Source organism: Strix uralensis, chromosome 1 (genome assembly GCF_047716275.1).
Source record: "Strix uralensis isolate ZFMK-TIS-50842 chromosome 1, bStrUra1, whole genome shotgun sequence".
In the NCBI taxonomy this organism is placed as follows: domain Eukaryota; kingdom Metazoa; phylum Chordata; class Aves; order Strigiformes; family Strigidae; genus Strix; species Strix uralensis.
The window spans coordinates 126,498,011-126,522,321 of NC_133972.1; positions in this window are offsets into that span (position 1 = coordinate 126,498,011).

Below are 24,311 nucleotides of genomic sequence, written 5' to 3' on the forward strand. Positions count from 1 at the left end.
AACCACCTGTATCTCAGAGATTCTTTGATGCATTTCTGTGTTTTATGCTATAGTGAGAGTTGCTGGTGTACAAGTCTGCATGCAAGTTGAAGTAGGTTACGACTTTCAAAATAAAGATACTCAGAAGTTTGCTGTTACTTTTTGATTCTCTTTCTTGTTAATTTATGCTATTCTATTGTAAACAGAGTGGGTCTTAACTTATGCTTTCTTTATAGTTTGATAACATGAGTGAACTACTAGAAAAGAAAAGGCACATTAGGGAAGTGACTCTGTACCAAAGTGCAGTTTCATCGGGCAGTGAACAGCCCTTCCCTTCCAGAGTCTCCCCAAGAGGTTGATACATGGTCTCATCCCACTTATTGACCTCTGGAGCAGTCAGGAGTCTCTGATTAGTCCAGTCAGATTTCTTTGATACTTTCTATGGGGTCATTTGGGGACCCGTGCTATGTGGCCCAATGACAGGACACATGTCAGGAAAGGAACTGCTGTTGATTGTGTAGCAGTGTTGGAAAGCCCAGTTGACATCTAGTTTCATGTATTCCATTCCTATTGAACAGATGTCCTTGTCTGTTGATTTTTAGTCACTGTTACCAAGACAAATACTTCCCTCTTCCTCAAAGAAAGTAAAAAGCAAAGGAGGTATAAGACCTTTGCTTTCACTTATGCAGAAGTGTCATAGCTTTCCTGTTGACATCTGTGTGTTTTACTGGCTGGATTTATATTTCCTTTACAAATACACCAATAACCCACTTATTCAGAAAATGTCCACATAGTCTGTCCCCTTTTCTATCCCAAATCTCCTGAAAAAATATGAGATCATCAGACCAGAGAGATGAGGTTACCCATGAGTTTAAAACTGCTATCAATTTTGCAGTCTGTCTGAGCACCCCATTTTCGACTTACAACTGAAGAGTTTTTTCACCTGCCAGATAAGTAAAGCAGATCCATGAGAACCAAACAAATACCTCCTGTGAGAGATGAAAAACCAGGCCTGCCTTGTCTCCCTCATCTGAACGGGACGTGACACCTCCCCATACAGTGTCTTATTGAGATCCAAATTTTGAATTTTTTTATCATAAAATTGTCAAGTAAAACACATACTTAAATGTCATATTTCATGATTCAGACCCAGCTCAATTAGAGTACATTTCATTAGATTTTCAAGCAGGCTAATAATGTAGAAAAGGTCCATATAAAAATTAACAAACTACGTGTATTACAGGTCATATGCTTCAACCTATAATTGTCTCCCTTCCCAGACCTTATTACATACTTTGTACATTTCCTTTCAGTTTTAAATAGATATGTGTATGGTTATAAGCAGATAATGACTTTTAAAAATATATTTTAGCACTTAATTTCATTGATGGTGAAAGATAATCCTGTAATGTATTTTCATAACAATGTTAAAATCCCTTAAACATTTCTACGACAGGGCGACCTGCTTATTGGATGAGGGAAAGGCTGTGGATGTAGTTTACCTTGACTTCAGTAAGGCCTTTGACACCGTTTCCCACAGCATTCTCCTGGCGAAACTGGCTGCTCGAGGCTTGGATGATCGCACGCTTTGCTGGGTAAAAAACTGGCTGGATGGCCAGGCCCAAAGAGTTGTGGTGAATGGAGTTAAATCCAGTTGGTGGCCGGTCACGAGTGGTGTCCCCCAGGGCTCGGTTTTGGGGCCACTCCTGTTTAACATCTTTATTGATGATCTAGACGAGGGGATCGAGTGCACCCTCAGTAAATTTGCAGATGACACCAAGTTGGGAGGGAGTGTTGATCGGCTCGAGGGTAGGGAGGCTCTGCAGAGAGACCTGGACAGGCTGGAGTGATGGGCTGAGGCCAACTGTAGGAGCTTCAATAAGGCCAAATGCCGGGTGCTGCACTTGGGCCACAACAACCCCCAGCAGCGCTACAGGCTTGGGGAGGAGTGGCTGGAGAGCTGCCAGTCAGAGAGGGACCTGGGGGTGTTGATTGACAGCCGGCTGAACATGAGCCAGCAGTGTGCCCAGGTGGCCAAGAAGGCCAATGGTATCCTGGCTTGTATCAGAAATAGCGTGGCCAGCAGGGACAGGGAAGTGATCTTACCCCTGTACTCAGCACTGGTGAGGCCGCACCTCAATTACTGTGTTCAGTTTTGGGCCCCTCACTACAAAAAGGACATTGAATTACTCGAGCGTGTCCAGAGAAGGGCAACGAAGCTGGTGAAGGGTCTGGAGCACATGTCGTACGAGGAGTGGCTGAGGGAACTGGGGTTGTTTAGTCTGGAGAAGAGGAGGCTGAGGGGAGACCTCATCGCCCTCTACAGCTACCTGAAAGGAGGTTGTAGAGAGCTGGGGATGAGTCCCTTTAACCAAGTAACAAGTGATAGGACAAGAGGTAATGGCCTCAAGTTGCACCAGGGAAGGTTTAGACTAGATATTAGGAAGTATTTCTTTACAGAAGGGGTTGTTAGGTGTTGGAATAGGTTGCCCAGGGAGGTGGTGGAGTCCCCATCCCTGGAGGTGTTCAAGAGGCGGTTTGACATAGCACTTAGGGATATGGTGTAGTTGGGAACTGTCAGTGCTAGGTTAACAGTTGGACTAGATGATCTTCAAGGTCCTTTCCAACCTAGATGATTCTGTGATTCTGTGATTCTGTGATTCTGTTTTATACCATAATGGAAGACTTGGTAAAAATAGAAATTTATATTTAAGCTACAAATATTTGGACTAATGTTTTATGTTTTCTTTCATTTTTAAATGCAGATCACACTATATTCATTCATATTTTATTTGTATTCTGACAGATTTGCTGCAATATTGTTTGGGAACTAATCTTGAGAGACAAGTTTATAATTATTGGGTATGCATCCAAAAAGTACAGGTGCACTATATAAATATTCATGATAGTCAGTTAATAAACAAAGAACATGAGAATAACTGCTGGACCAGACCAAGATGATGGATAAAGCAGGATACCAAGTGAAAAAGTATAAAAACAGGGTGAGTAGTGATGCTTCTCTCAAGCATTGCTACAGGCCTCTTGGGGATTTCATGAGCACTGTGTATTCTATGACCTTATAGATTTTGCTTCCATGAACTTCTCCAATTTGTCCTTCAACCAGTACAAACTTTAACTTTCACAAAACCATTTCTCAAGTGGTGCTTAGCCTTAATACATGCTGCATGAAAAAAAAAAAAAAAAAAAAAACAAAAACCAAAACTCATTTTTTTTGTTTTGAACCAACCACCTATAGATTCATTTGATGTCACTGCTTCTGCTATTGAGAGACACAATGAACAAGTGATGCCTATTGACCATTCCCATGCCACTCCCCATTTTTTATGACTTTATCATATATCCCCTCAATTGTCTGTTTTCCAAGCTGAAGTTTCCTAGCCTGTGTAATTGTTCCTCCCATGGAAGTCATTCATACCTTTGATCGTATGGTAAAGCTCTTCTATATCCTTTCTGAGGTGGAAGAATCATGGCTGCACAGAACATTCATTATGTAGGGAGAAAGAAGCACCCTGATAATCAGAAGAAATGGTTCTCAAATAATTTTAGTGTTTACATTTATTAAAACATTTAATTCTCTCAATTTCCTATTACAAGTCAGGATTTGAAATTCAAGATTAACTAATGAATACTGCTTTTGGCATAGCAGATTCAAGTTTGTTTTTAAATGATACAGCTCCAGGCTAGCATATGTTTGCAAGCTAAGTTTGACTATGCTGAAACCAGACAACAGAGATCCAGTCCTACTTTTGAATGTTTAAATAATAATGAGTCACGCTAATAGAGGCTGTCTAGAACAGTTCAACTCTAGCTCACTAAAGAATTTATTATAAAATAAATTAAAAAGGGACATAGACACATTGAGTCATAGATGTTAATAGACCAGAGCAGTCCAATGTACTAACAAGCACTGCAAGTGAGATGTGTCTTCCTAAATGTGTCCATGCTCTGGTGATAGCCTAGCTGGGACCACTTGTCATGTGGTATAAGAGAGCAAGGCAAAAGAGCACATCCTGAAAAAGGACACCAGCTGTCCTTTTCCCACATTCTGGTGCAATTATTCAAAAAATGATTTAGTGGAATTTCATCCCAGACATCTGACCGGCCATTTATGAATGTAGACAGGGGATAAACTGGTTCAAATCAGCTCCGTCTGTATTTAAGTGATCAGAGAATTTTACTTCATTTTTTATTGAACTTGCTATAATTCTATTAGAATTATAACTTACAGGTATAGTTTATTCTTTTTTTGTGCTATAATTATAATTGTTTCAGGTTTTTATTTAAGAAACAGAGATTTCTCCTATAAGTTACAATATTATTTTAAAATTCAGTATTTTGTCAGGTTATTCAAAAGATGGTAATTTAGTCAGTTTAGTCAATTAATTCCTGATCATGGTATCACATGACCTACTCAGCAACATAGAGAACTTTCAGCAGATACGCATGTCTTTCTTGAATAAAATTAATTTCTGCTTATATTTTACAAGGGTGTTTCTACTTTAGGCATTATTATGTTTCTTGGATCTCTTACTGGATTGTTTTGCAAAATTAAAGCTATGGCAAGTACATTTTTACTATTTCCCTTAATTATATATAAGTTGTATTTCCATAACAAGCTTAAAAATTCATTTAGGGAATCCAAAGTAAGTACATATTTTAATGAAAATTCATTTATTTCTATGCATTACTTAGATAATAAAAGCAATGAGAAAAAATGTTGTCAGTTCAACATTATGACTGAAAAATTGAATAATACAGTGTAAAGATGCTTGAGGTTCATATTGCTTATCATACGAATAATTTGGAGTATTTGTGTCTTATCATACTGTGACAACTAAAATATTTCTCCTAGCCTTTGCATTCAGCGAGGAATAAGTTAATTAAACAATACCACAAAAGCTTGAATTTCCTTATTTTGGACATGTGAATTAACCAGACACAACAATCTCTCCATATAAGAGACCATATCCGGTGCCTAAGAAAATGTTACCGAAGTGGCACATTTCTTCAAAAATATCTAATGTCAACTAACAAGTTTTCTCAAAAAAAGAAAGTTTAATGAAAAATTACTGAAAGACTCTTGAAATCACTCTGAACTCACAATACATTGTTGCTTATGAATTTTAAATGTGTAATGGAGATTTATACATCTTCTATGCAGTAGTTTCCTTCTTGCTCAACAGGTTTGATTTGCCATGAGTACTCCACCCATGCATAACTGAAAGATTAGCAATGAAAAGAATTGTTGAAAAATATAAGCTAGGTATGTTTTATAAGCTCACTTTGCTTTGGGAGGAAACAATGGAAAATACTCTGCACTGAATCAGCAAAAAAGGTACTGAATTTTTCCCATGTGCTTTGAGGATGGGGCTAGTGTTGTACAGAGTTCAGTAGTCACATTATAGGCATGTCTGGCCTTCCAAGGTAAACATAAATTTGGCTAAATGGATTCAGGATTAAGCTTACTTCCCAGCTCACATACAAGTTACATCTGTTTAGAGAAACGTAAATAACACTGCAGTAAGAGGAGCTGCTGAATGTGTTGCAAAGCAGATTTTGCAAGATATGGGAACCATGCTGGAAAAGTTTGTGATAAGCCAGGACCTATGCAGAGGGTTTTTCCCAAGGAAGAGCTGATAACAGTGGCCAGCTGCATGTGACGCATGGGGACAACAAAGAGAGAGGCCGCCTCTACGTGCTGCAAAGCCTGAGACATCACCTTGAGGGGACAGGCCAAGAGGGGACCAAAATGGTGAGCAAGCCTTTACTCAGAACATGTGACTTGACAGGTCTGGACACACTGTAGATGAATCCTTCGAAACTGTACCTTCCTTGTTAAGGAATGAACAAGTAAGTGATAATGAATGTATGGGAGGTACCATGTTGAAATCACACCTCTTTTCCTTGCAATCAATTTGTTGCAGTCTGGCCCAGGAAGGGGCTAACCACAGTCCAGTTTTATCTAGCGTATGACTAGACATCATCTCTTGAAGTTACCCAGGTGTGTATAGTATGAGGGTCATGAGGATATTTGCAATTAAATCTTTAGCACAGAAACACAGCAATAATTATATATTGATATTGCACATAGGGCCCAAAGACAAAATTTTGTTTCACACAGTCCAGCTATGATCATCCAATAGCAGGAATATGAGTAGTGCCAACACCAGGACAGAAGAATATAAGAGGTGAGGTGAAGTGGGGCAATAAAAAAGCTTCTTCAAAGGTCTGTAGACTGCAGAGTAGCCCACACATTTATGGATACCTGTTCTGTGTCACAGCTGAGGTGACAGCACTGTCATGTCTACTGGAAGCAAACCAGAGCTGATCAGGCCTTTGAATTGTTCCACTCTGTGAAGCTGACCTGTGAGAAAGTGATTTTTTTATCAAGAGTTAATGATTTAATGATTTCTTTTAATTATAAAATTAAAATGTTGCTCCATAAAATGTTTAACTTTATTGTGCCCTTTTTTGTTTTCCTCTAACTATTACACTATAGTGATTGATGATCACTCATCTTACTCTGCTATTACTTCCTCAAGAAGTGATCATTTTAGGTACCACCAAGAATTTCTATAGTCAGCGATCATAGCAATTTATATGAAGTAAATAGAAGACATTTCCTGCCTACTGATTGATATAGCTAGTGCATAATCTGTAATAAAGGTTTTAGTAAAATGAGGCTCAACTAGCCCTCTCATTAGAAAGGAGCACTTGATGAGTGAAGTTTGTTTGCTCTTTTTCACTATGTGGTCCGTGTTGGCTAAACCCTCGAGACTTGATGGGCCCTGAGCTCTCCGTTCCACTCTTCTATTCATAATCTCTATGGAAGTACCTCCCATGTCAGAACATGCTCCATCAATGGAGGGCTCTGGCCAGCATGATGCTGGGCAGCACTGCAGTCAGTGTGGGTTTGGCTGCTGACTTCAGCAGAGTTAGGAACAGTTTCCAGAAGTGTGCTCATGTAACAGAAGTTGTGTAAAAGGTTCTAATGTTCATTTTATGCCATTTTGACAACAAAAGATCACACAGTCCTTAAATTCAGTGCCAAATCTTCCTGTAGCATGTAAGGACAAAGCTTAAGTTCTCATGTGAGCTTCCTGAAGAACCAGTGAGCAACCTAAACTGACTATTCAGTGGTATTCAGGAAGAAAATTTAGCAGTTAATCCATGTCTGTAAAGAGGATTAAGAAGTCATCTATTTGCTATTTGAATCTCCTGTTCAAGTTAGATACTTCCTAAAAAACATGGGAAGATCGAGTTTAAACCAGCCGTCTGTAGTACTCAGACTGTAGTACTTTATTTATGGGGCAAATGCATTTAAATTCATCTTCTGCCTCATTTCTGCACTACTCATGGGAGTGCCCAAGGTTATTCGGTATTAACTGTCTGCAGAGAGAAGTTAGGAATGGCTCTCCAGGAGCCAGATGGTTTTCCTGCTAGGCTGGGAGTCGGAAGGCTCAGCTTTGAATCCCTGTTCCAAAGAACAGAACATAATATATTTAATGTTTATTGGCAAACGGAGACTACCCACTCTTTCAAATCTGTGTTGTATGTGCCAAGAAATGTCTCATAGGGACCTCAAATGGGACCTCAAATAAAACCTCACAGAGCCAACTCAGGGTTTCTCAGGGATGGATCTTGTTCTAATAACTTGCCTTTCCATCTCCAGACTAGCTTTCTTCAAACCCCAATGGCAATGGCAGGGGTGCAAACACCTTTTCATCACATATATTGTTAGATTTGAAACACTGTAGGATGCATACTTTAAAAATATTGACCTATGTATGATCATTTATTTTTACTAAGTCATTTCCAGTGCCCTGTGGCTATCAAGGCTCTTGTGCTGTTGCTGCTGCTTCACAAACTGCTGGATAAACACAGCCCTCAGCAGGAGTGCTTGCAGTGTAATCTGAACCACAGTGAGTCTAAACAATATGGGGGAAAGAAAGCAATAGCATAGCTATGCTGTTTCTGCTGTTCGAGTTAGCATATCGGGCCTGGTGGAAGGCAGTGAACAAGAGAAGAGAAGGGGAAGGATGGTGACAATGAGGAAAACGCACTTCTATTGCCATTTTGTTAGCTATCACACAGCTCAGCGTGACTCAGTACTTCTGAGAGATTTGAAATCTCTGTATCTTCCTTTGTTTTCTATTCCATCATGTCTTTATAAGCATGTAGTCCTGTCCCTAGAGGAAAACCCTGCACTGATTACAGCTCATGTGTCAGCTGAGCCACTGTCCAGGACTTCTGAAATTACTGTCCAAACCCTAGGGATCTTCCTTTGGAGAGAAGTGTGTCTCCCCATACCTCCCTGAGAACTTGGGCCTGACCTTAGCAATTCACATAAATATGGAAATATGTGCCTTTTTAACCTTTTGCCCTCCAGCGCACAATGCAATGAATGCCATGAGAAGGATGGATTTGTCTACATTGGAATTGACCCTGAAGGGCAGGTTTCTTTGGGCCAAGCCACATGAACTGCCTTTCCCTGTCTCTATCTTATCTAGTAAGTAGTCTCATCTCCTCTTCTCAGCTTTGCTCCTCATGGAAAATAGAAATAGAAGTGGGTGTATGTGTAGAAGGGAAGGGAGTGAAGAAGTCTGGGGAAGAAAGTGATAGATTTCTGAGGGTGGATTTCCTATGTTTTAGGTGTATCCTTGCAGTGATTTCTGAGTCCTGCAGGACACAGCTGAACAAGGACAACAGACACTAAAATTCATTGGTGCTTCTAAGCTCAGACTGGGTGGTTATTAGAGTGAGAGGGAGGGGAACAAGCTAAAGGTTTTTATTAGTACAGATACATTGAGTAAGTCTCTGGGAATTGATCAGAACTGTCAATAAAACTTTTTTCTGCTCGTATGAAATATGGGACTCCTTAGGAAGAATTTATTTTCTGTCCTTTCCTTGTTCTGTCTGTTGATCAATTATTTATCAATCAATTTCAAAGATCTACAAATATTAAGTACTATTTAGTATGTTTTTATGTTCAGTTTTCATTCAGCTGTATCTGGAATCAGTGTGCTTGGTATTAACACTTTTATCTAAAGAGAGTTGCATCCCAGATACACTGGCAAGTTACTTACAGCTACAGCCAGAAAAGGATGTAATGAAATAGTTGATACTGTAGGTATATACGCAGGATCTCCAAAGCTTCCATCACTTGGAAGTCTCCACTGATGGTAGCTGTATTCCTCCATCATTACATTGCCACCAGTAAAGACCCATCGGCACCTAAAGGTCTGATGTGAGGACTGCCTGTAATGCCACTGAGTTTTGTCATACCTGTGCCTCCCGCTGTTTGTCAAACTGGGAATGTGGATCCAGGGATGACTTTAGGCTTAGGCAAAACAGGAAGCCGTCTAGGTCAGCCAAGTAATCACAGTGTCGGTGGAAGCTCTACTGCCAGCAGCAGCTTTGCGTAGGCGCCAGGGGAAGGGCATCAGCTTTTCCAGAGTCTGGGATGGCCGATCCCTGCCTTTTGCTTGGAGCATTTCATATTGCTGCTCCAGCTGACCTGATGATAGCTCAAAAGGAGAGCAATTGCCTTTCTTTCCCAGGAGCCATTAAGCTTTAACTCCTGAATTCCAAGGATCCTTTTACAGCTTTTCTGTGGGTAAGACAGAGACAAAAAGACTCCAGCAAAATATATTAGTCACAGGTATATCAGAAACATTAAAAAACTCAGTCTTTATAGGGAAATATCAGATAGCAATTAAGAACCAGTTAGATCATGTGACATTTATGGTGGATATCAGTAATGAGCAAAAGGACAGTAGACTCTACAACTAACTCAGTGGATGAAGAATATTGTAGGAAGTGCTTTCACTGAGTGGTAGGATCTTTTTACCTCTAGACTCCTTTTTGTACTGTTAGACAAACAGGAGGCCAAGAGTACACCATGACCTGGTAGAGAAGATGGAGGAAATAGAAATATTCATTGATATATAAGAGACAACAAACAGTGCCTTGAACATGCAACTGAGATGACAAAAGACAGACCAGCTAAATGATTTCAGTGGATTTCAAGCTCATTGCCACATGGAGAGAAGATTGAGGATAGTATTTCAATCAAAGGGCTTTTGATTATTACCAGTGTTGAATAAAAATGCTCTTCACAGAAAGCGTTCTGGGGGAGGTAAATTGGAAAGCAACCAATGTGTCATGTTTGTAGAGCAAAGAATAATCTGTAGAGCCAGAAATGTTTAATTCCTCACAGATCTTAACAGTACAAAAGTGAGACTCTACATACTTACTACCTAACGGTTTACCTTCTATTATATACACTATAGTGTACATTTTTAACTTATGATATTCTACATATAATGCAGAAAAAAGTAAGTTTTCACGTGTTCTAAAAGTCTGGTCTTAAATACATTTGTCCCACATACCCTTTTCTTCTTTGTGCCCTAAATAAATATAACCCTAAAGAAATAATATATGTGGCTATAGAATAAGCAAAAATGTGGTCATTTAAAAAAAACATTTTTATTAATACTACTATTTTTTGGCCAAAAAAAAAAAATCATTATTCTGGAATTACTGAGCTATTTAATTTTAAATAAAAGAACATTTGTCTTTTTTCTCTGTGGACATTTTCTATGGATGATAAATATTTCTGAACGGATGTACACATAAATATTTAAAAGGACATATATCAACAAAATTATCTGAAGGCTTATTGTAGCATTTCCTCTGTTGTGAATGAAACTTGATTTCCAGAAGACTATTGTTTGTTCAAAGTCAGGGAAAACATGATGATGCCCTTGAAAAAATTCACACTGCAAACAAAAAAAAATGGAAAAAGCAAACAGAATTTTCATATTAATATCAAGACATAAGTTTAATACAGATTCTTCTAATAGAGAATGAGCTTGCATTTGTATCTTACATGGAAAGGTGGTAGTCTCTTTTACAGTAGGATGGATTAAAGCAAAATAATCTGAAGTGAGAACTCACTAAATTTATTTTAAAATTAAAATATTAAAATAAATTAAATTAAAATGAATAGTTGAGGTCAATATGTTAAAGAAATTATATCACTGAATTGTGGATAATAGTCCAATTTGCAATTAGCTCCCCTTGGGCCAGTCTGCTTGGTAGTTAAAGCCACATATGCCTGTGAATGGATTTATGAGAAAACAATATGTCTGTCCCAATAGTATCTTTAAATGAAGCAATAGCAATTAATCTCATTCATTTGCCACGAGTTGTAGCCTGAAAATTTTCATTCCATATAGCTCATTTTTAGACTTCTTTTCCATTCACTGCTGTTGTTTTCAATGCAAGATCATTTTGGAAGATTGCTGTATGTTCGTTGGTTCAGTGTTTACTTCATGTGTTTCTCTGGGGAGAGCATACTTTTTAGTATTTACTGGTGTCTTTATGGTTAATAACTACTAATCATACAGCAGCACACCCTCTAAAATGTCTCTTCCTATTTAATGCTTTGCAGTCTCTCCACAGTTGCTTAACAGGGCAAGTTTGCTAAATTTTCCCAGCCGCTATATTTCTTCCAAGGCTTTGAAGCATACGGGACAGACTTCTAGCTCCTGTTTGAAGGCACATCAACACTCAAAACAGTCAGTGCTTTTGTACAGTTAAGGTCATACATCCTCATGAGACAACCTTGTTATTTATGTTCTTTCCATGGCTTATTTGAGTTTCCTGGTATTTTTATAGGCAAACTGAATGACCAGTGCCATATCCCTTGTTCTGTACCCTGTCCATCCAGCTTGAGTGATCACAGTGTCATGCTGGCACCATCACTGCCATTGGAGTAGCTACAGGATCATGGGAACACATGAGCTTTTCCACCACATCAAGGTCAAGCGCTTGCTAAATGTTTGTGTTTTCTTGTTTTGGGAGAGTTTTGTTGTTGTTTCTAATATCAGTAAGTTACTTTTGAACTTCAACAGCTTACTATTAAAGCTCCTGGGTAGATCACAGAAAAGTCACTAACTCATAGCTATTTATATAATAAATGTATACATAGGAGGGGCAGATAGGCAAAGAATAGCATAAACGAAGCAGTGTGCAAACACAGTGATATGCATGCATACCACAGAGGGTTTTATTGGAAAAGAAGCAGAGGGCACAGTGGTGATAAACATCAAGAAATACTGCATATTTTCTCACTTGTGTGTTCCTGGACCCCAAATGAATTATCACTAGATCAGGTTCATTTGTTTGTTTAATTTTTTTACCAAAGCAGATAAAGAGGGCAACTATTCTGAAAAAAGAAAGAATTGTTGAAAATGCCAGGTTAGTGCATTGTTCACAAAAGGGGAATGAAAGCAGTCCTAAAGACAGATATTACTGGATCTTCTGCATACAGTCACGTTGATCATTGTGGTATTGATTGATGGGCATCCATTAAGCTCAATACAAGGTTACTTACTGTTTTGTGGATATTTCTTCCTAAGTAGCATCCTTCTTCTGAAACTTCTTTGAATCATCTCAGAGGGTAGGAATGTCTGTAGCCAGTTCTACAGGGAGAGAAACCAAGGTACTAAGCTGTGAAGTGGCTTGTCCAAGGATGTGGAGTCTGATGGAAGGGCCCAGAAAAAGATTCAGATCAGCTGTGTCCTAGTACAGCCTTCGACCCTTAGCTGATTTGTCTTTCTTAAAATATTGGATTAACTCAAGCCAAGTGATTAGTCTGTGTTTTATATTGCAGTCATCATTAAAACTTATTTTTTGGAGAGTGCCACAAAGAGAAGCCTCACTGTAGAGTTTTCTGAGGAGCTGGAGCATTAGCTGGGTTACTGAGGAAAACATTTTAAAAACCATCATCAAGGAAATAGTGTTATGGTTTTATAGTCAACATCCCTTTCATGGCTTACTTCTCCACCTCCAGTATGCAGTGCTGTCACTTCAGGAAACACTATCTCTCGCCTTGGGTTTTCTCTCTCAGGGATGGTCAGTCATGTCCCTTTTGTGGCTGAATTGTGGGTCAGTTGCTGCGGTTGCTCTACCAAAAGACTGACAGCAAAGTGGTGGTGTTGTGGTAGTTGCTGTGTGACCAAAAGCCTATTTTTACATTTATTTTTATATTTATTCAGTGTGAAGCTACTTGAGATATATGAAATTGTATGTGCAACTAGGAAACTTGTCAAAGTTGTCCTAAATAATCTAACATGCATAACATTACAGGGAAGTGTGTACTGTGCAATAGAGCAGAAATCCTTGGAGTAGTACTAAGCTAGCATTGTTAACTTCATCAGTGACACGTTGTATTCAGACTAATTAGCTGAAAAGTTGCTATGCCCTTTCAAAACCTTACCTAGTGTTTCTTGATGGTGCTATTACAGGCCTATGAACATATGTGTTAGCTCAGGTATCAATATACACACTGAGTGGCATCATATAAGATGTTCTCCTAAGTAGGTTTGGTTTTAAAATTTTAAACAATGCAGTGTCCTTGCGCTGAACAGATTTTGTGGAACATTCTGATACAAAGCAGTATTGACTTCTATCAGGACTGATTCACTATTCTGTAGCCGAGGTACAGAATACTTTAAACAAATAACATCAGTAATTATTTCTGATGGCAGATGATGGGCATTTCAGGTGTCCTGTTTTCACCATGTGAGGAGAATGTAAGAAGCAAGATTTTGGTCTTTTGGAAAAACTGTGTGATCATACTTATGAATAAAGCAGTACCGATGACAAGATAGTAGATATTTTTTGACATGTTTGTCTGAATATCAAATGTGACCTTGTTTTGATTTCTGTTTTATTTCTATATTTGTCAGGTTGCATAAATTCATGGAACTCAGATTATGCAACTGAGGCCTTTCCAACTAGGAGAGCTTTGGTTTCAAGGTGCTATAGAGCTGCAAACTTTTGTTTGGTTTTTACACAAACTTTTAGTTTGTTTGAAACAAAAAATTGTCCCTGCCCTTCCTCTTCATTGCAACCTTTCCTGATCTATCCATTCATTCTTCAACCACTAATAAATATTTGAATCACTGCAGTTCTTTAATGGCTTCCATTAACTTTGGGCCCCAAAGTGAAGGATGAAGTAATGGACTTGCATCAGCATGACGATTGGGTGGAAGCAAGTCAGCAGGGACTTCTGGATCACCTTGCAGGTCAGCTGCACACCCAGGCCAGCTATACCCAAAATGGGACAGTGGGCATCTGGGACATACTATCACATCCTGATGACTTCTGCCTCTCAGATACTCAGGCTTCATTATGCATGTCCTGTGGTCTTCAGCCACATAGCAATTTTCAAAAGTCAGTGGTAGAATCTGTGTCTTACTGGCTAATGGCTAAATCTGGATAGCTTTATAAGCATTTGTAACAGTACTGTCATATTAAGAACTTTTATTTTGAAAGAATGACAGATGGCATATGCTGTGAACTTGGAGAGGATAGATGGTGCATCCTTCCTACCATCCACCTATCTTCTTACAGGTGATGGTGCGTCCTTCCTTACCATCCACCATCCAATTTTATAGAAAGTTAGAAAGATAATACAGCCAATAGGAGGTGATGGTTTTTTGATAAATTAAAGTAGCTAGAATAAGCCTAGGTCATGGGCAATGTGCTGTAGGTGACTACCTGAGTGTTGTTGGACTAGACAATCTCTTTCCCATCTCAACTATTCTGTGCTTCTGTAACTAGAAAAGTATTCTGCTTTTCATGTATTTATCATTTGGGCATTTGTCTCTTTTCTTCCCTCTTCTTTTTCACTCACACTTCTTAATAACTAAAAATAGTTATTAATGAAATTCAAATTATTCTTTTGTATCTTCCCTGAGACAATGCTTGTCTTCTAGAGAAGACAAGCTGAGATATGAATAGACATACGTACTAGTTATACGGCATGATCTACAACTTCCATTAGAGTAATATCACTGATTTAAGTACTGACTCAATTTTATGTTGATATTCTTATAGTAATAGGCCAGTAACAGTAGGAACACCAGAATCACCTTCTCCTCATCATGTGAGCCTTATTGTTCTCATGGGATATTAAATTTAAGGTGGAATCTGTAATGTAATGTCTGTGAGGTTTCATTGTGTGACCCAAAAATGTAAAGATATTTATAGATATATAATAAATATTTATATTTATACATAACAGTTATGTTTATCTTCTGGCCAAGTGGGAATAATAAGGCTGTGTGTGAATACATTACTCTTTTCCTCTCTTGAATGTGACCTTTGATCTTTGGTAACAGCACAGTGCAAACATATCAGGGAGGATGCTGTAAAGTTTCTCCCTCCTATTGCTTTGATGCCCATAAAGACCCTTATTTGCCTGCACAAATATTTTTTTTTAATGTTTCATGTATTTGCTCTGTCATGCATTTTGCATATTTTGGTAGCAATTTCGCTCCTTGTCCTTTTTCTTTAGCGAGGATATTCAGAGCTTATTTAGGGCAGGTAAACAGGTGTAAAACCACTAATCTCAAAACATTTTATACCAGGTTGCTGTACATGGTCCTAGGGCATCCACCAGGCTCCTCAGCATCTGCTCAGCTGAGCAGACCTCAGGGCCTTACTGTGATCGCCTGCTCAGCACAGACTCCTACCCACTGCAGACTAATGGATATGGACTGCCCAGGCCCACCAGATTAAGCTGGACCTAGTTCCTGAATTCTTGTTCTTTCTCACAGCCTCAGTCTCAAAGTCTTTCAAGCTATATAACTCATCTTTCCAAAGATGATCTTGATTTGAGTCACACAGGTATATTTTTGGCAAGGGTTCAAAACCTCACCAATCTTTATCAAGCATGGGAAAGAGCTACATATCCAGACAGAATAACAGCCAGCTGCATGTGCTTTCCTGCCTTACCTGATTGCTGGGCAGTCATTTAGGTCCAAGGGATATAAAAACACTTCCCTCTCTGTTACAAAATTTTCCCAAAGCACAGAGTCCATTCTCATTCCAGCAGAAGGCATTATGCTCTCTCTCACCCTCAGCTACCAGAGAGACACCATAAATATAATCACTGTCTATTCCCTTTACAGTGACACTCCAGCATCAACATTCCCAGAAACCTCCTCCAGGTAAATGTATTTAGTTTCCTCCCCTTTGCTAGGGTTCAAACTAGAGAAATGTGTGTATCCCACACAGAAGCCAAATCATTAAAGGCAGACTTCTTTGACTTCTTACAAATAAAAACATTAGTAGAATGTAAGGAAAAAAAACATTACTTCCCCTGAGGAGAAATATAGTCAAAGGACCCACACGTGAGCCTGGTAACCATGTTGCTTAATGTAACTTTGGAAAACAATTAGACAGGCACAACACTCAAACATGAGAAGAATGAGAATATTTTTTTAAATTGTCAAATACATGAAATGCAAAAGATTCTTTAATTTTAATTTAATTAACTTTTCTGGAGGTGCTGTATTGGAAGCACAGATTTATTTTAGTTCCAGTGGAAAAAAAGCATTATGTCAGTTTTACTTAGAAAGACACTCCCTAATTTATCATACCATAACCAAATTAAGCTTGAGAACTACTAATCAGTAAGTGTCTATTATACAGCAAAGCATTAGCCTTAGCATGTACAATGCCTTCGGCATTCAACAGGGCATATACTGGAAATAAGAATTCCTTTGTCATTTGGCCAGGGAAGCAATTATCTTCATAGCTCATGATTTGTATAATAATCAGTTAAAATAAGGTGTGTCATCTGCAGAAGCTCATGAAAAAATTAACGTTTTAGTTCTTATTTAGCAGCTTTAACTTCTTAAATAAGTTAAGTTGCAAAGTTCCTGAAAACACTATGTATTCATATAACCCAGTTTCTTTTTCTGCAGTGCTTCTTTTCCTTCCCCCTCCTCTCCAAAATATGCAACTTTAAAACAAAATTAGAAATCCCCAGTCACATTTAGTCTACAAAATTCCTCACATTCTGATTTTCTGTCTTCAATTCCATGCATGCACAGGTGAACCACTCATGTTCATACGTTTATGACAACATCACCTCCTTGCTGCTGTTTCCATACTAGCATGACAAGCATTTCAGGTCAGAGTTCTGAGCCAGGTATGGCCAGAGAGCTCTGGCTCACCTTCAGTTATCCTCAAGAGTCACTGTGTCCCTGGGAGCTCTTTGCCACCTTTTCCTCCTTTTTCTTTTCCCAGAGAAAGAAGTAATGCATGTGCTGTGGACAATACCACTAGTCAACTGTGTCATCTTTTTATGCTGTTTTATAAGCTGTTTATTTAGAGTTATTTACACTAAATAAAGTATAAGCTATTATAAACACTAAATAAATTATTTAGTGTTTACTTAATCCCCATCTGAGTGGAGTTAGCAGACATTCAAGCTATGATAGTCCACATGTATTTGAGCCCAAGGTCAGGTAGCTTATATCTGACTTCGTTACATAGCATGTGCTACAAATCAGACCAGCCTTTTGCTATTAGATGATTGCAAATAAGGCTTCACTGATGGTATGACACCAACTGACAGAGACTACTCCTATACACTTTTTTCAGTGTCTTTGCTTTACTGAACAGAAAAGTACCAATTATTAATATAGAATAACTGTGATCATATAGAATAACTGTGATCATATAGAATGTCTATGATCAAATTTCAGACTACCATCCATGAGCTTTCTTCACAAGACTTTGCATTTTAACCATTGGGGCTTGCAGGTGGTCATCAAAATCCATATTAAGAGCCTACATTATACCTACGAGACCTCCTGATTGCTCTGATTAAAACCATCTTAAGTATCACATCACTCGCAAGTCTCACATCACACACAAGACCCAAAATCAAGTAAATGATATTACAGTCAAGTGCTTAAAGTATGTAAAGTTCTTATTTATTTCAAATAACATTATTTCTCTATCTATGCCAAGACTGGGTTTGGTAGGATAAACCCCTGATATGATGGATCAAGCCAGTCTCATGCACCCATTCCTAAGATCCCAGGTAACTTCTACTTCCTCCTTCAAGCTGCTGCCACTTACAAAAGTTGTTCTAATGACATCACGAAGAATATTTTTTGAACTTATTACTTTCTGTTGGACTTCAAGAAAACTGTACTCTTGTCAAAAGCCCAGCTGTAACAGTGAGGAGAGCATGTACATAAACACATATGTAAAAATGGCAGGAAGATTAAGTTACTTACACTATTATTATTTAAATTCTTCTCCATCATATTGTTGAACTGGAAAAAAAAAAGAACATAACGATACATTAGTCTGCTCAGAAAGTGACATGCAAAGTATACTAATACAGTATTTTTCCAATTACACGGCTCATAGATGGGAACTGAGGAAGAAATTAATTCATTGGTGTAAAAGAAGGAAGGGATCTTTGTGATCTTCTAATCTGATACAAATAGCCAAGATTATGCACAAACTGAACTAAGTGGAGAATCACACCTGGAATCAGAATTACCTGAAAAAATGTTATTTAATTTATTACAACTTTATTTTTACTCTGCTAAAAAAGTCATACAAGGTTTTCTCATTGGTATCAAAAGTATTCAATGCATTGACATTTTGACACAGATTCCATCTTCCTGAAAGGCTGAATCTTGTGAAGCCACAAAACACAGAAACAGTTTCTGTTTACCTATTCATGGGAGTTATAACCACCTAATAAAGTTAATTGACTAAAATACTGTTTTTACAGAGGGAAGGGAAAGAGGATACTTGCCTACCTAACTTAAAGAGGAAGCCAGTCTTTGGTGGCCTGTGGCCATACCAGAGCATCCTGTCCAGTCACCCAGCAGCCTTTCTCTATGCAGGGATAGCCCTTAATAAGTGGATGAAAAACCCAGCCTTTCTGATCCCCATAAGAGCTCACATAATCACTCATATGTATTTCTCTTTCCTCTAATAAAGTATCCGCATCCCAAAAATGGATAATGACACCTTCCCTATGAATGTATTTTATTGATTTGTTGATGTTCATAAATTATTGGAAGACAAAAAGCTCTTCAGATGTCCTCTTAAAATCATTATCCTTTCTTGAGGCAGATGGAAATTGTATTGCCTTCCAGGACAATTTTTACTGAGTAAGAATCTCAGCTTTTATTGTTAAATTCAAATATTCATGCAAATGGACTGCTTAGCTTACTTAACCTCTTGAAAATTCTATATGTGGCAGATGTTGGTACTTTTCTGTACTATGAAGACATTTCTAACAGGTAGATATAGAAATACCAGGGCAGAGAGGAGAAAAAAAATGTATTTCAAATGAGAGCAGAGGAAGGCAGAACCAGTGTCACCACAATCTTGACTGCTAGAAAAAAATGGTTTGTTTAAATAAAATATTGGTAACCATTTTAACAAATGGGCTGCTACTACTGAGAAATGAGGTACATGTTTTCTATAGAGTTCTTGCTCAAATAATTGAGTGAGGCTCCTGAATGGTCCAACTGTACCATTAAAAAGAAATCCAGAAGAAAACATTGAAGAGATTCAGAGCACTGCACAAGAAACAGGACTGTCTCTGCTTCTTTAGATTTAACTTGGTGCCCAGGATAGAGTTATTGTCTCTAGAAGAGTGTTATTGTTTTTCTTTGCTAATCCTCCTTGTAGTTCTGACAAGGACAGATTGCAATAAATCTTTTGCTTTTTTTTCTTGACACAAACTGGAACAGTCTTGATTACAGTTGATGACTCATAAGTGAATAAAGGTAGAGGCTGTCTTTAAAAATGGTCTCTAAAGTAATTTTTTGAACTATGATGATAGCTGGTGCATTCTTAACTGAGTTATTTTATCATATGTAGTATGATTCACATATTTTGGTCATGTTTTTAGTAGGTTTGTTCTTTATGAAGTTAAAAGTTTCAGCAGTCTTTATAGTATTGTGCTTTTTCCTGGTCTCTGAAATTGGTTTTAATTAAAGCTCAACATGAGCTGAAGGTCTTGGAAACTCCTGTCTGCTTCTGGGAGGAAAAACTACATTCATGTGTAACCTGCAGTTGGTCAAATATCTCATAAAATCTGTGAAATTGTTTTGGGTGCTGTAGTGTGTCATACAAAATAGCTGAGCTTAGGTAGTGTCTTCTCTAAAATGTCTACCATCCAAAAGATAAACCTGCTAGACAACTCTCTAGGGTGGGGACTTTTTGTGAATAATTAGCCTTGAGCAATGAAACTCCAGAGCCACACCTGGGCTGAATCTTTGATCTGTCTTTATACACCTAGAACCGAGTTATAGAGTTTATGCGCTATCCTGATGTTGCAGGCGATAAAAGCTTTACTCTTGCATATATACTGAAACAAATATATATATGTGTGTATATACACATGTATATATCTCATATATGTATACATATGGAAAAAATGGATAAGGCTCACCATTCAATTATGTTTCTCCATTGTTTGTTCTGGTTTAATCACTTTTAGGATTTGTTACTTTTTCTTTCCTTTACACAAAAGTTGAAACTCAATGACACATTCTTTCTTGATGGCATCAGAACACTAGGTACAAGTCAGTGTGCTGACAGAGCAGAATCTTTATTTGACCTATTTAGTAGGTACACTCGTCAAAGACTGTAAAATGAAATAAATTAAATGTTTATGGGTACGTTTATTTTTTTACACATAATACCCAATTTTTTAGACAAGTTTTATTAAATAAGGGTCAAATAGTCTTATGTATCTGATCTAGCTGCATATGGTCTTTACTGGACAGTCTACAAGAAGTGTGAACTGAATGATAAGCAGTTTGTCCTCCATTTTAATCCTTGATGAATTTCCAGCTCTATCTGTGGCCTTGGGCAAAGCCCTGAACTTCCCTGTCTATCTTATACATGGAATAGGAATTATAATAATATAGAATTAATTGGTTATTTGTTTGCCATTTTGAAGATTGTTAGATACATTCTTCTCTTGTTTATACCAATGTAGTATCCCAAATGAATGAATTTGTGACTGTGTAATTTTAGAAAAATTCAAACACAGTTGCTACCCTTATACTTAATGCTGTAGTTCTCTTATATCATTAAGTTCTGCAAATATGCATGGGAAATGCCCATGATATTATGAAAATTGTCAAGAATAAAAGACTGCTTCTTTCATCCTGTGTAGCAATAATTGCTTCTGATTTAAAAAAAAAAAAAAATGCATGCCATCTATGTATTAAAGCTCTAGGATGATTAGGATAAATATTCTCATACAAAATTATTAGAAATTTGGTCTCCTTATTCACTGAACTGAGAAGTTCACCAGACCATTGTGTATTCAGTTAATAAAATAGGCCCAACACATTGTTGTGAGTGCAAACATTTTGCTATCTGTAGTTCTTCAATAACAAACATCAACATGTATCTGTATGGCTGGGCTGTTGAACTTGCTTTAGTCATACTCCTCATATGAATATTCATATTTACCGAACTGATGTTGTTGATACCACTAAGAAGTAACCATCTGACTAGTGGATAAATCATCGGGCAAGTATCTGTGAGTTGTAATTCTTTCATATCTTTTAGGGTGTTGAAGAAGTCAGGCTAACTTCCACACTCAAAGAGAAATTCAAGATGAGGGCACTTTCATTTTGCTTTCAGTTTTGAAATATTCAAAAAGTAACATTTTTTACACATTCTGATTTTTTTTGAAATTAAACTGCTTTGAAAATAAAATGTTTATGGGGTAGATTAATTTAGAATAATAAATATCCCTTTCTTTTCTATATCATGCAGGAGTTTTAGTGAAATAAGTGCTTTATAGGCAGTAGAAACAGCCTTTTAGCAACACTTTCTGAGCATTCAGTAGTGACCATATTATAATGCACCTGATAAAAATACACTAATATTTTTCCTTACAGACAAAAATAAAGTGGCAGATACCCCTATTTCCAGATATAACTCATAAATATATATGTATTTCTCTTCACCTAAACTTTTATGCAGCTGTATCAGAAACACAGTATGGTTTATTCTCTAATGTCAACTCTAAGAAGTTACATACTAGGCTTGGCCTAAATGTCTAAAAAGGGATTAAAAAAAACCCTGTTGTTTTGACACATTAAATTTCACCTTTGTTTAATAGATCATTTTTAAATCAGTCCAATATTTTTTTCTATTTGTATCTCAACCCAAAAAGCACATTTCTAAGGACAAAAAAATTGATTTTCTGATCCCATGAATGCCAGGAGGTTCTGAATAGAAGACTTTCCTTATTTTCAAACTGCAGAATAAAGCTGTGAATCCTTCTTCTTGCACCCTCTGGTCAGCAATGATGGCTCCACCATGCAGAGTCCCAGACATGGGACTTGCCCAGGAGAAATGGAGTCAGGGGGCACTCCCCACTTTCCTCCACAAGGGAGAAGGCCACAAGACTTTTCAGCTCCAGCAGCATGATACTTGCAGTCTGTCACCACCCAGGCTTGGTTTTGTGCTCAGACTCACAGCTGATTCTCTGAGAAAGTCTGATGACTCTTCACATCTGAGTGAGGTTTCAGTCAAAACCTCAAATAGCATTTGTTAACAATGTTTACAGTGCTGTGGTTTCAACTTCAGGCTGAGAAAACAAATATTTAATGGGCAATAAAATTTTTTAGAGACTTGAGAAGTAGGGGAATGTGGTTTTGCTTGGCAACACACTGTCTCTCATGCTGAGATACCAAGTAACATGTTCAGTGCATGGTTTCTTTTTAAGACCTACGCAAAATGCTTCTGGTAAAATGTTACAGGACTAAAATCCACTTTAGTTAGCATTTTCATTTGGGATTCATATACTCAGCCTCTCTAAAACTTTTGCTAACAGGTTTGGTGGCAACAGAACTGGAGGACCGAGTGATTTGTCCAGTGTATAGCTCAGAGGTAGTGTGCTACCTGGTCTCTTCGTTAGCCTTATTTCCAATCATACTTCACAGCTCTTTTTAGATTCTTCGGTTCCTGCTGTGGGTTTTTAAGTATGGTTTTTAAAAGCTGTGACTCCAGCATGAACTTTTCACTTGCATGCTCAAAACCCCACTATTTATTTTTTATTCTTTCTCCCTCATTTGCCCTGTTCTGCTAAATCCCAGCCTATAAAATTCTCCGTTAATATGACAAACACTCCAGGGCAAACCCTGAACAAAACACAGGTTTGAGAATGATGGTGTCTGTCAGCAAAAACTCCTAGTGGGAAAAGATGAGAAATCTCTAGAATCTATAAGGAACAAGATAATAGATGGTGTAAGAAATTTTCCCCCCCCTCAGATTTCTCACAGACTCAGCAAGATTGGGCCAAAGTTTGGCTGCTGCAATTCAGTCTGGTGCATTAACCAACATCCACTTTGGTTAACGTTAACACGCCAGGCTGTGAACTGCCGTGCTTGAGGAACTTGTTCACGTCCACTTCTGTGACATGGCTGTGGGGAGGTGACCATGAGCAGAAAGGTGGGGCAGATATCCCCAGAGCTATCTTTTTAAAATGTCTTGGCATTTATTTTAGTATGAGCTTGTAGTTCTAGAACTGGCAAAAAACTAGACAGCATAGTAGGACTGAGAAAATACAGGAAAATTCAGGCTTCAATGTGAACTTTACCTTATTCTCTAAATAAAATGGAACTAGTTAAGCAAGTTAAGCTGTTACTTTGTCTCAGCTAGTCTGTCTGTAAGAGTCTGAAATAAGATTCACTTTAGAAAGGCGAGATTGTGCCCAGCTTGCTGCGGTCAGCTAGGCCATGCTCCATGGATCTTCCTTATATATTCTTTTTCGCTTAATACTGTGATCACCTCTTTAAAGAAGCAGGCAGAGCTGATTTCCAGGCTGTGCTGATGGTTGCAGATGCAGGCTTCTTAGCATTCACAGGAGGCTCATGTTTCACCTCTGTGGTGTTAAAAACAATTCAAGCTTGACAGGTGAAATATTTTAGCATCGTGCAATGTTTTATTTCCTTATGTGGTTATCAGCTTCAGACAGTAAATCCAGTGCGCTGGTCACCTAAGTAACTTAAAATAAGAAATATTGTTTTATTTGTTTGAAAATGTGTCTTTTACATATGGATTTTGTATGCATATGTACAACATATATGCAACATACATGTAATACATATGTGAATAAATATAAAAATCACAAATATTATTACAAGTAAAAGGTTTCCTGCATTGGTAATCACACGCCCATTTAAAAGAAGTCTGCTTTGATTAGTGAGCAAGAATCATTTATTCCAGAACTATTTCTAAGCAGTGTTTTTCATGAAGAGGAATCATTTGTTCTGGAAGTATTTCTATGTAGTCAGGCAAACAAAAGGTCTTTGTTGTTCATACCAGTTTATTGGGCTATTTAGAACTGATAATGTAAGTAGAATATATACTAATACCCCTCCCACCCCATTCCTCAGGGTAGACTCAATCTCCATGTTTTCATTAGGGAAGTACAGGGA